This window comes from Nicotiana tabacum, chromosome 22, assembly GCF_000715075.1.
Source record: "Nicotiana tabacum cultivar K326 chromosome 22, ASM71507v2, whole genome shotgun sequence".
NCBI lineage: Eukaryota > Viridiplantae > Streptophyta > Magnoliopsida > Solanales > Solanaceae > Nicotiana > Nicotiana tabacum.
In genome coordinates this window covers 114,074,075-114,087,339 of record NC_134101.1, presented here as the reverse complement: position 1 = coordinate 114,087,339, position 13,265 = coordinate 114,074,075, and positions in this window count along the sequence as shown.

Below are 13,265 nucleotides of genomic sequence, written 5' to 3'. Positions count from 1 at the left end.
TGACTTCAATTCTTGAAAACACTTTTCACAAGCATCGGACCATTGGAATTTAACTGCTTTCTGCGTCAATTTGATCAATGGAGAGGCAAGAGTAGAAAACCCTTCCACACACCTCCTGTAGTACCCAGCTAAACCCAAGAAGCTGTGGATTTTGGTTGGAGTGGTAGGTCTAAGACAATTCTTCACTGCTGCAACCTTCTGAGAATCAACCATAATTCCTTCCCTGGAAACGACATGACCCAAGAACGCGACAGATTCAAGCCAAAATTCACATTTTGAAAATTTCGCATACAATTGATGTTGCTGAAGAGTCTGCAAAACTGCCCTGAGATGGTCAACATGGTCCTCCCGACTTCGGGAATATACCAGAATGTCGTCAATGAACACTATCACAAAGGAGTCTATAAAGGGCTTGAAAACCCTATTCATAAGGTCCATGAAAGCTGCAAGGGCATTTGTTTGCCCAAAAGACATCACCATAAATTCAAAGTGCTCATACCGGGTTCTGAAAGCTGTTTTTAGAATGTCTTGTTTCCTTATCTTTAATTGATGATACTCAGACTGCAAGTCAATCTTTGAGAAACACATAACACCTTGCAATTGATCAAACAAGTCATCTATCCTTGGCAGAGGATATTTGTTCTTGATTGTGACTTTGTTGAGTTGCCGGTAGTCAATACACATCTGCAGCGATCCATCTTTCTTCTTTACAAACAAGACCGGTGCGCCCCATGGCGACACACGTGGCCGGATGAAACCTTTCTCTAACAAATCCTTCAATTGTTCCTTTAGCTCTTTCAATTCTGTTGGTGCCATTCTGTAGGGTGGAATTGATATAGGTTGCATTCCTGGCATCACATCAATACCAAAGTCAATCTCCCGATCAGGGGGAACCCCAGGGAGCTCATCTGGAAAGACATCTGGAAATTCATTCACAATCGGTACAGACTCAAGGCTAAGCGCCTCGGCATCAACATCTGTAACCCGAACTAGATGATAGATACACCCCTTCTTGATCATCTTCGCGACCTTAAGGTAGGAAATAAACCGACCTCTAGGCACTACATTATCACCCTTCCATTCAATAACGGGCTCATCAAGGAATTCAAGCCTAATAGTTCTAGTCCGACAATCAAGCCTAGCAAAGCATGAATAAAGCCAATCCATTCCCATTATTACATCAAAGTCGACCATCCCTAACTCAACAAGATCGGCCGTGGTATCCCTACCCCGTACCGTGACAATACAACTCCTATAGACTCGAGCAGCCAAAAATTGACTCACCAACCAGAGTAGATACTAAAAATGGTTCATGAAGCTGTTCTGGTTCTATCCCAAATTCCATATCCCCAAAAGGGGTAACATAGGATAAGGTAGAACCGGGGTCGATAAGTGCATACACATCATGAGATTGGATAGTCAGAATACCTGTAACAACATCTGGAGAAGCCTCTGTGGTCTGGCGACCACTCATATCATAGAATCGGCTAGGTCCTCCTGAACTCTGCGCACTACCCCTAGCTGAACCACGCCATGCGGGTGCTGGGGTACCTCGAGCTGGAGAGGGGGCTGAAGATGTAGTAGCTATTGGGCTGGAGGGCTGAGTTGTGCCCCTACCCTCTCCCTGGCAGTATACATGACAATGCCTCTGAATATGGCCCCTCATCCCACATCCATAGCATATGGGTAACTCCGTATAACAAATTCCCAAGTGCATCTTCCCACACTTAGGACATGGGAACCTCTGCTGCTGCTGGGACTTCTCTCCTGACCGACCCCGCTGATGGGATCCCCTATTGCCCTGACTGGGCCTGAAATGACTCCACTGCTGCTGGCTGGGCCCTGATGGCGGTGCACTAGTTGAAGACTGGGCAATAGTCTGGGAAGTTACTGATGATCCTTCCCTAAAAGCCGATCTTCCCCCACCTAGTGACTCTCCCATGTTGCCCGTAGATCGGGCCTTACTGTTACCCTCTCTTTCCGTTCTGTTCTTTAATTTACGGCTCTCTGTGGCTTGAGAAAATGCTACCATCTTCCCATAGTTCATGTCAGAATTCAATGAAGCCGTAGAAGCCTCATTAATGGTGAAAGAATTAAGGCCCTAAACAAACCGGCGCACCCTGGCCTCCATTGTGGGCAACATATGAATGGCATACTTTGACAAGCGAGCAAACTCTATGTGGTACTCCCACACACTCCTGTTACCTTGCCTCAAATTTTCAAACTCCGTTGCACGGGCTGCCCTTGTCTCGAAGGGCAAGAAATGATCTATAAAGGCATCAGCAAACTCACTCCACCTCGCCGGAGGACGCCCCTCCTCACGGGAATCCTCCCACAACTCAAACCACGAATACGTCACCCCTTTCAGACGGTAGGCAGCCAAATCCACTCCCTCTGTCTCAGTTGCACGCATCACCCTGAGGGTCTTGTGCATCTCATCAGTGAAATCTTGGGGGTCTTCTTCTGGATTGGCACCCGTAAATACTGGAGGGTCTAACTGAAGAAATCTGTTCACCCTAGAACTGGTGGAATCCCCTTGCTGGTTGGATGAACTAGGCCCAACATTTGACCTCTGGGCCTGAGAGGCCACTAATTGGGTCAACATTTGAATAGCTCCCCTAAGATCCCCATCAGAAATACCAGACTCAGAAGCTGGGGATGGAGGTGGAACAAAAGTATCAACAGGAGGGATAGTGGTACCCTCCGTAGGTATAGAAACTGGGGGAGTCTGCTCTGGAATAGAAGGATCCGGCAGAGTAATAGCAGGGTGACTACCCCCATTCGCAACATCAAGCAGTGAATCATCAACCACTGCTGGGGTGGCATTGGCTTCTTGACCAGTTCTCGCTTTCTTCTTAGGTGCCATTTACTGAAAGATAGAACAACGCACTGATTAGGAAGAAAGCAGTTTCACCGCACAATCCAGAATATCAAAGAAGGGTGTTATTCCTAAATGCCCAAGTAGCCTCCAACTTATAGATGTGGTCGACTACACACCGATAAGAAGGACTGTACCAGACACGACTCCGAGACATCCTAGGACTCCTTAAAACCTTAGGATCTGATACCAAGTTTGTCACGCCCCAAAACCGAGGAGCGCGATCGACGCTCAATCGAGTGAACCCAACTGAGCAAGCCTTATCAACCACTATTTACCTAACTCAATAAGACTAAGGAAGTCATGCTTACCTTTATTTAAACTAGGAGAGGTAGTACATTCGACATCTTAGTTCATTTCATATCACAACATTAAAACATGGTTGATTTCCAAGGTTCCATACAAGTTATATTGTAGAAGAAGGCAAGGGTACAAGGTTACAACATGGTCCATTGACCTATCCAATACCCATACATAACCCACACAAACGTCTACGGAGCCTGTAAGTATACGAAAGACATGACAGCAATGCCGACAACAAGGCCCCGGCTATACCTCAAAAGTAAAAGTCCAAAACAAGAAGATGTGAAATATAGCCCCTCGAAGGAGAAGGGGTCTCACCAAGATCTTTAGAAGAAGGATGCTCCACTACACACGATCGGCACTATCCGTTATGGAGCCACCTACATTCATAAAAAAATGTAGCACCCCCGGCAAAAGGGACGTTAGTACCATGGAATAGTACTAGTATGTATAACTAAACACCATTTTACTAGAAAGAACTATCAAGCAAGTACGAGTAAGTCACGTGAGTAAATCAAATATGCAATTCATGCAATCTTTCATATAATTTCCAAAACTCAGTTTGGGGCATCTCTTTCATATGTTCATCACTATTCTCAATGCCACTACTATCTTAATCGGAGTCCGATCACGACCCGACTGGCTAGGTCACCTCATTGGAGGCATTTATCTCAATCAATATTTCATTTCCCTTATCCGGAATTCAATATCAGCACATTAAAACCATGTGTGCGGCATGGTGTCCGATCTCGACCCGATCGGCTAGGTCTCCTTATCTAGGCATTATCCCTTTCTCATTAGTCATCATGTCAGAATCATTATTTCACATATATCATATTAATCCCGGGGCACTCAGGGCCACCATTATCACCTCGTTTTCCATTTTCAATATTCATCATAGACATATACATAATTTCAAGTTGCAATCACAGGTAAGTGAGCACATAGCTAGCATGAATAATTCTCCGTTTCGATCTTGGCTTGCAGCCTAAGCATTTCAACGCATAATTGTATTCTTCATACTTCTTTAATTATCAAGAATGGTACATTACTCACATTGAGGAACAACCTTCACGTATATGTGTAGATAATTGCAAATCAATTAATGCGTAATAACAATCAATATACTAACCAATTCAGCTCTTACCACACTTTCGTAAATGCCAACGGAGCTCAATTTCTAATAAAATGGGGTTTTAGCCATACATACCTCGTTTAAGCTTTCCTTAAGTTACTACAACGTTCCGAAAATTCTAGCAATCCCAATCTACTTTGAGACATAACAAAATTGAACATAAATTAGGAAGGTATTCATGGTTTAAGCTCATTTGAGCATTTAATCAAATACTAGTTGAGCATCTCGATTTCAAATCTCTTTTACTAGGTTTCCTTCATTTCCCCAACCCAATCTTTACTTGTTATTTTCAACAATCTTTTCACAAAACTAATTTGTACATGCATGTATACATAGTAGTATTACACCCAAGAATCATACCTCAATACCTCATCTTATACCCCAAACTCAAAATTAAAGTCTAGGGTATAGAACCCTACCTCTTAGATGAAGAACTTGTGATTGGGTTCTTTGATTCTTGAAAATTGATGCAACATTGGATGATTGAATGTTGGGTTCCTCCTTATCTCTCTAAAATGCTCTCATCTCTCTCTAAAATCAGTAAGAAATGACCCCAAAATAAACCCCAAAGCATATATATTAAAATGGGGTCGGGTTATAAAAATAGGAAAATTAACCCTCCAAAGTCGGGTTTGCGATCTCAGAATGGACCGCAAAACATGAATGCGGGTCGCAAAATGCATCGCAGAATCGGTGCCCAAAACTAGGCTACACTGGTCCAGTTTGCGACCAAATTTGCGATCGCAGATCAAGTATGCGGACCGCATAATGCTTTTTGCGATCGCAGAATTGACGTAGGATCACATTTTTCCAGCCTTTGGTAATTTGATCATAATTTTGTGTAGGAATGTCCGAATGACGAACGGGTTGAAGAGTTGGAAACTAGACTCAAAGACCTTTTATTTGATAGGCTTTGCATCACACAAATCCTTATATAACTAGAGATATAATTGTCCAAAGGGAGGTCTTGTGCGCACTCATTTGCAACTTTCGTTTATTATGAAATTTTCCAACTTGGCTTAGACTTAGGCCTCTCCTTAGACCCCAATTCACTTCTAATATGACTAATAAACTTATTAATATATCCAATTGATATCCATAATATCCTTAATCCTCATTTGTATGGAAGATAAAATATTTAGCCTACCTTGGCACCACGAAATCTTAAATTACTAGGCAAAATTTTCTGGGGCTTTACAAAACACCAGCCGACATATTGTGCTCATGTCAAGGAAAAAGAAGATGGAAAGCCTTGGTTACATAACATCAGAGAATACTTATCAAAAGGAGAATACCTAGAGTATGCAAATCATACTAGGAAATGCATGCTCCGGAGATTGTCAAATCACTTCTTCCACAGCAGAGGGAACTTGTACAGAAGAAATCCTGATTTGGGTTTACTAAGATTTGTTGAGGTAAAAGAAGCTTATAAATTGCTTGAGGACGTACATGCTGGGACCTGGCCCGCACATGAATGGTTTCATCTTGGCTAAGAAGATACTTAGGGCCGGTTACTTTTGGATGACCATGGAAACGGATTGCCTCCAATATGTCCGCAAATGCTTTCAATGCCAGGTGCATGCCAATATGATAAAAGTGTCGCCAAACGAGCTCAATGCAACAAGCTCACCTTGGCCATTCGCCGCTTGGGGAATGGATGTTATTGGTCCAATTGAGCCCACTGATTCAAATGGGCACATGTTTATTTTGGTAGCCATTGATTACTTCACAAAATTGGTAGATGCTGCATCTTACAAAGCTGTAACCAGGAAAGTCGTCGCAGATTTTGTCAAAAAACGAATTATTTGCCGATTCGGTGTTCCCGAATCCATTGTTACTGATAATGCCACCAATCTCAATAGTGATCTAATGAAAGCTATGTGTGAAACTTTCAAAATCAAGCACAAGATTTCCACAACCTATAGACCTTAGATGAATGGAGCCATAGAAGCCGCCAACAAAAACATTAAGAAGATACTAAGGAAAATGGTAGAGAACCACAAACAATGGCATGAGAAGTTACCCTTTGGTCTATTGAGGTACCGCTCACGGTTCGCACATCAACCGGAGAAACTCCCTACATACTGGTTTATGGTACCGAGGCTGTCATCTCAGCCGAGGTGGAGATTCATTCTTTAAGAATCATACAAGAAGCTAAACTCAACGATGCTGAGTGGATAAGGAGTCGCTATGAACAATTGGCCCTTATCGATGGTAAAAGGAGGAATGCAGTATGTCACGACCAACTTTACCAGAACAGAAGGTCGAGAGCCTTTAACAAAAAGGTCAAACCAAGATAGTTCGCACTAGGGCAGCTGGTATTGAAGAAAATCTTCCCGTATCAAGATGAAGCCAAAGGAAAATTCTCTCCCAACTGGCAGGGTCCATACATGGTCCATAGGGTGCTAACAGGAGGAGCACTCATACTTGCAGAAATGGATGGAGAAATCTGGCCAAAACCAATCAATTCAGATGCAGTAAAGAGATACTATGCTTAGATTATGTACATTTCCTCATATGATGTAATTGACTTATGCTTGACCTGATTCCCGTTTAAGAGGGGATACGTAGGCAGCCTTATGGGTTCAGTCATATCATAATAAAATTTTCATTTCCCCTAAGATCAGAAACTGGGGCAGAATTTTGAGGAGGGTCCTCAAAATTCTGGAGCAAGTCCAGCCAACGCCAATATGTGTCAAACGATCAGTAACCAGTTAACAAACTGGGGTAGAATTTTGAGAAGGTTCTCAAAATTCTGGAGAAGGCTCAACAAGTCTTATTATCCGCAAACAGTGAAAAGATCATCTACCAAGCTGGGCAGAATTTTGAGGAGGACCCTCAAAATTTCAATATGAGAGAGCTGGAATGCCTTTGAGATGTGTTACAGTCACTAGTTCATCAAAAATTACTTGATATATCAATACGATTCCAAAACAACTCTATTTTTATCAATAATTGCATATTTTCGAAAATTCTATTTCCATAATAGTTAGGTGTCACCCAGGGGAACTCGAAAGGTTTTCAGAACGGAGCAAAGCAAAGCCAGCCGACAGGAGCACGAACCAACCTCCTCTCACAAAACTTACAATTTTCTTTGAACACAGGCATATTTAACGTAACGATAGCATTCGCAAAACATGTATACACAAAGATGATTCACTATCAATCAGGCCATCATACATCGAATACATCTCCAGCTAAGACATACACTACTCTTATTTGCTGCTCGCTCTTAGCATGAGTCTAATCCCTGACTCCCTATTTGCATGAGGCTAATCCTTACCTCCCCATTTGCATGAGGCTAATCCCTGCCTCCACACCTGCATAAGGCTAATCCTTGCCTCCCTATTTGGCAAAAATGGTTACTTTTATATGCTTACCCTATAGTTTTCCTTCTAACCCCCATTTTGTGCATTATATTAGAAGAGTTTTTAATCCTACTTATAAAGGATGGCCTCGCGCAACCGTAAAGAGCGATATTTATAAATATAAACATGAATATGAACAATATCTGCGCTATTTATTTACTCATATAGATTGTCGCATTGCTATTATTACTGATATTGGTAGAAGTGGTAATGACTGTGATTATCTAACTATTACAAGTCATTGGATAGATGAGGAGTGGATAATGAAAAAGCGCATTATTGCTTATAGAATAATTAATTCACGCCACACAGGTAAGTTTATTGCTAACACAGTTTCAATGGATAATGCTTCTAGTAACACTAACGCTATAGGCTTGCTTACAAATATACTAAATCCTGCATTTAGTAATATTTTTCATGTTAGATGTATTTATTATATTTACCATTTAATCGTCGGTGCTGGTATGAAAATTTTAAATGTAGAAATTGAAAAGGTTAAAATGGCTCTTAATTGGATTTTTTTTATTCAAACCGTAGAAGTAGACTTAGAGTCTATTTTTAAAAAATGTGATGAATTTGGCCTTAGAGAAAGAAAGGTTCCTAAACCTTGTCCGACTAGATGGAATTACATGTATGAAAGTTTAGTTGTTGCATATGAATATAGAAACACAATAAGCGCAACGTATAATGCTCGTGTAGGTGATGGTGATGATGAGCACCTTACAAATCAAGATTAGAGTAATATTAAAATGCTTGTAGACTTTTTAGAACAATTTTATGTTGCTACAAATGAATTATCTGGCCAATATTATCCTACTATTTCTAACTGTTTAGTTTATATTGCAGCATTTGTAGATTTATTTATTCAATTTTCAGAGGGTGGAGTAATTTAGCAAGAAGCTATTAATTCTATGAAAGTTAAGTTTAAAAAATATTTTTTCCCTATCCCCCCTATTTTTGGTGTTGCTGCATTGTTAAATCCTACAATGAAATTAGGAGGTCCTCACTTTTGGTACTCAAAAATTTATAACGCTTTATCACTTTCAGCTGAGGAATTTGCTACACTTGGAGATGCAAAAGCCTCAATTAAAATAAATGCTCAAATAATTTATAATGCTTATCAACTTGCCTTAGATCATGCTAGACCAAATGTTCCAACTCCTACTTCGTCTAGTTCGCAATCTTCTAAAAGAACTACGGGCCTAAAAGCCCATAGTTCTTGGACAGTGTTCAGGGGTTCTCAAGGTGATAATTTTGGTGATAGTTCACAACTAAATAAGCTTCAATTTTATTTGTCGCAAGGACTTGAATCAGAGAATCCCGACGGCTCCTTCGATGTTTTGGAATGGTGGAAGGACAAACAAAAGCACTATCCGGTTCTTTCAAGGATGGCTCGAGATATTTTAAGTGTTCAAGCTTCAACAGTGGCATCGGAGAGCACTTTCAGTCAAGCGAGACTTCAAATCGGTGATCATAGAGCATCTATGAGGGAGAGCTTGGAAAAATCCGTACTCTTCAGAGATTGGATCCATTCGGAAAGAAGAAATTTTGGACTTGCAGAATCACAACCGAAGATAGATGAAGCTTATGAAGAAATGCTAGCGGAACTTGCGTAGGATGCTGCTTCGCCCGGAAGCGGTGATGAACAAGCTTCATTTCCACCACCACCAATGGAAATTCCTCTGGACCTTGAAGGATTTATGAGATTTGTTAGAGATAATACATAGACTAATATGTAACTTGTATTTTGGCACATCTTCCTTAGTTTTTTTTCCTTTTAATGGTGGTATTAGTACCTTGTTGTGCTCATTCCATTGGGGGAGGAAGACTAAGAAAGATATTGCCATTCTTTGTTAATGTCGTAATAATAAAAATTATAAGACATTCCCTTGAATATTTTTTTGCAATTTATTTTGTGTTTAAATTTTATGGAAGAGATAAGAGGGCCCTATGGAGAATGTGGTCAGAAATCCATAATAGAGTCCGACCACAACGACCGAATTGATTATCTTCATGCATAAGGATACTAGATTACCTAGTAGAAAAGATTGAAAAATCATCACAAACCTCCCTTATTTCTTTTCTATATATGGAAAGTTCAAAAATCATCATATAATAATCCAGAAATTGCAATAGAAAAGAAATAAGGGAGGTTTGTGATGATTTTTCAATCTTTTCTACTAGGTAATCTAGTATCCTTATGCATGAAGATAATCAATTCGGTCGTTGTGGTCGGACTCTATTATGGATTTCTGACCACAACGACCGAATTTATATTAGTATATACATATATAGTTTACAAGAAATTGCCTTAGATAAAAAAAAATAAAAAAAAACTAGCCCGGAATGAAAAAGCCCGTTAGGCCCGTGGGCCCTGCCCATTTAGCCCGGGACCATGTGGGCTTAGGACCACCGTGGTCCGGTTCCACCCATTGGGACCGTTTGGCCTGGGACCGCCAAAGACCGGACCGCCAAGGCCCGGGACCGTTTGGCCCGTTTAGGCCCGGGCCCAGCCCACAATACAGACTTATGCATGAGTCTAATCCCTGACTCCTCACTTGCATGAGGCTAATCCCTGTCTCCCTATTTGCATGAGGCTAATCCTTGCATCCACATCTGCATGAGGCCAATCCTTGCCACCATAATTGCATAAGGCTAATCCTTGCCTCCCTATTTGCATGAGGCTAATCCTTGCCTCCATACTTGCATGAGGCTAATCCTTGCCTCTCCATTTGCATGAGGCTAATCCTTGCCTCCATACTTGCATGAGTCTATTCCTTGCCTCCATACTTTCATGAGGCTAATCCCTGCCTCCCTATTTGCATGAGGCTAATCCCTGCCTCCACATTTGTATGAGTCTAATACTTGACTCCACACTTGCATTGAGGCTAAGCCCTGCCTCCCTATTTGCATGGGACTAAGCAATGTCCCTCTTTGCACGAATATTTTATTTCTAAGCACTCTTTATTTGCTTTTCAATTGGGCTAAGCTCTGCCCTCTATTTCACAAGACTAAGCATTGTCATAGTTTAAAGGCATTATCCTCATAGCCGGAAGACACTATGCCATGGCCTAAGGATCTCTCAAACTTGCATATCATTATTCAAAGGCGTCATGGTTCAGAGGCACCATCTTCATGGCCCAAGAACATCATTTCATGGCCTGCGAATCCCTCACTGTCAATTCATGGCCCAAGACGTCATGGTCTGAGGACATCATCTTTAACCGTCCGAAGACAACCTTCATGGTCCGAAGGGAATTTGCATCATGTTTAAATTCTCGCAAATACATGTTTTATCTGCAGGTAACCAGTAAGCAACCGCTATCCTAGCAGGAGCGATCTCGCTCCAGTTCCTTCAACTATCCCGAGCTTTAAATGCTCACCATAGCCGCTTCGGCGTCGCGGTCCGTTCTTGCAATAATTTCATCGGCATATGCCGTAGATGAATCTAGAACTACACATGACCTCATTCCTGTAAAACCAGAGATATGTAGGTAACTCGAATACTAGAGTCTGGACCTTGTCTTTCAAAGCATCCTGTTGGGTCAAAATTGGCCACCATTTCTTTACCCGAAAACTCTTTCATCCTTCTCGGGTATAGAGGGGCAGCTGTTGATACACAATTTTTTCCTACATACTTTTTAAATGCATAAATACTTTCAAAATAGTATATATATATACATATATAAGCATGCACAAGGTTTTTATAATTTTTCTATAATTTTAAAGATTTTAAATTGATTTATTACCTCCCCTTTTTAACCATAAAATCACCAATAATTTTCCCTTAAATTATTGTTGTGGTAATTTAGTCATTTAAATTCTATACTTATGCCAAAATATTGTTAAAATATCTTTAGTGCATTTTTATAATTGCATTTTGTATTTTTAAAGCTAATTTACATATATTGCAATATTAGCCCTATTAATGTATAATTACATTTATATGCATAAAATTGATCTTCTATATTTTTAAAATGTTAAATATCTATTTTAAATCATTTTTGTACATGAAATTATTTTTTAGAAATTATTTATTATTCATTATAAATTATATGGGATTAAATTGGCTATTTAAAATATAGAGAGCTTGCATTTCGATTTTAGCCTCAATTTTAAACCAACCCCAGCCTAGTTCCTAATCGAATTACCCGACCCAAACCCTAAACACACCTAACCGACCCAGAACCAATTAAATCATGGCCGTTAATCTGAAAGATCAACAACATGTATTGATTCTTGCCTTTTTTAATCCTAAACCACCCCAACCCTAATCATTTCCCAGATACCGCCGCCCTAGAATCCTCTCTACTCCCAGTACACCTTCAACCTAACCCTAGCCCTTCAACCGTGACCTCTCTTCTCCGGTCATCTCCGGTGACCTCTCATCGTCTCCTAAGCCTCCAATGGCTTCTCTCATGCCATGCTTGCCCTCTCTAAGGTCTTCAAAGGCCCAGTGCCATGCCAACTTGCATCTAGGTTTCGTCACTCGTCTGTTCTTGGCTACTCTAGTGTGATTTCGAGCAAAATCATGCTGTATCTGTTACGGTATTTAGGATTCTAGACAGGTTCGTTCATCTCTATGGGTTTCTTTTGAAACCCTAATTTCTTCCTATATCTCCAGATCTAGGACGATTTGAGTTTGTTCCTTTAATGTTTTACACTCTTCTCGGAACTCTTTACAAGAATTGTTGATTTTAAGTGTTTTTCATCTTCTTCTAAAAATTAAGGTTTCAGAATTTCTTTTAAAACATTGTTTAACTGATTCTTTGTGTTTAAACTTCTATTTCTTGCATATTTTGGTTTATTCTATGATTTTACTACACCTTTAACTCTTTTATGTTGAAAGCCCTAATTTTCTAGGTTTCTTCGTTTGATTTTTTAACTGGCCGGTTCTAGTCTGAGTTTCTATGATTATCTTGCCTCGAATATGTTTCTACTGAGTTCCTTAGCCTAACTTACATTAGCTCTATGTGCTTGTGTTCATCTTGACTGTTCAAGACCTGCATCTTTGCTTGCTATGTCTGGTTATTCTTATCTTACTCTATTTATATGCTAAACACTTACTCGTGACTTTCTCTTTGATTGATTCTGGATTCCCTGTTTCATGGTTTGATTGGAAGACCTTCCTTTAAACCTTCGATTCCTACCCTTTCTATTCAAATTGATTGATTCGCCTACCTTGTCTGCTTTGGTACTTTATTATTACTAATTATCTCCTTAATTAGAGTTTTCTGAACTTAGCCTAATCGTTTACCCTATACTTACTGAATTTGAAATCTTTCCTTATTGGTCATACATTGATTTCTTTCCTTATTTGTTACTTGTTCTTACCGTTTGAACTAATTCCCTTAACTTATGGGAGTGCTTGTACTGATGTTGCTCTAATTGATTCTGAGTTCCATAATTACTATACTATTGTGATTCTTGCCTTATTTACCTAGTTTTGAACTACTATATATACCTACTCTCTCATTAACACAGACACACAAATACATTGGTTCAAAAACTTTCTCGTTCACGCAAAAAGCTTTCTGCTCTCTTTTGTGTTACTTACTACTGTCTAAAGTCAGCCGGTTGC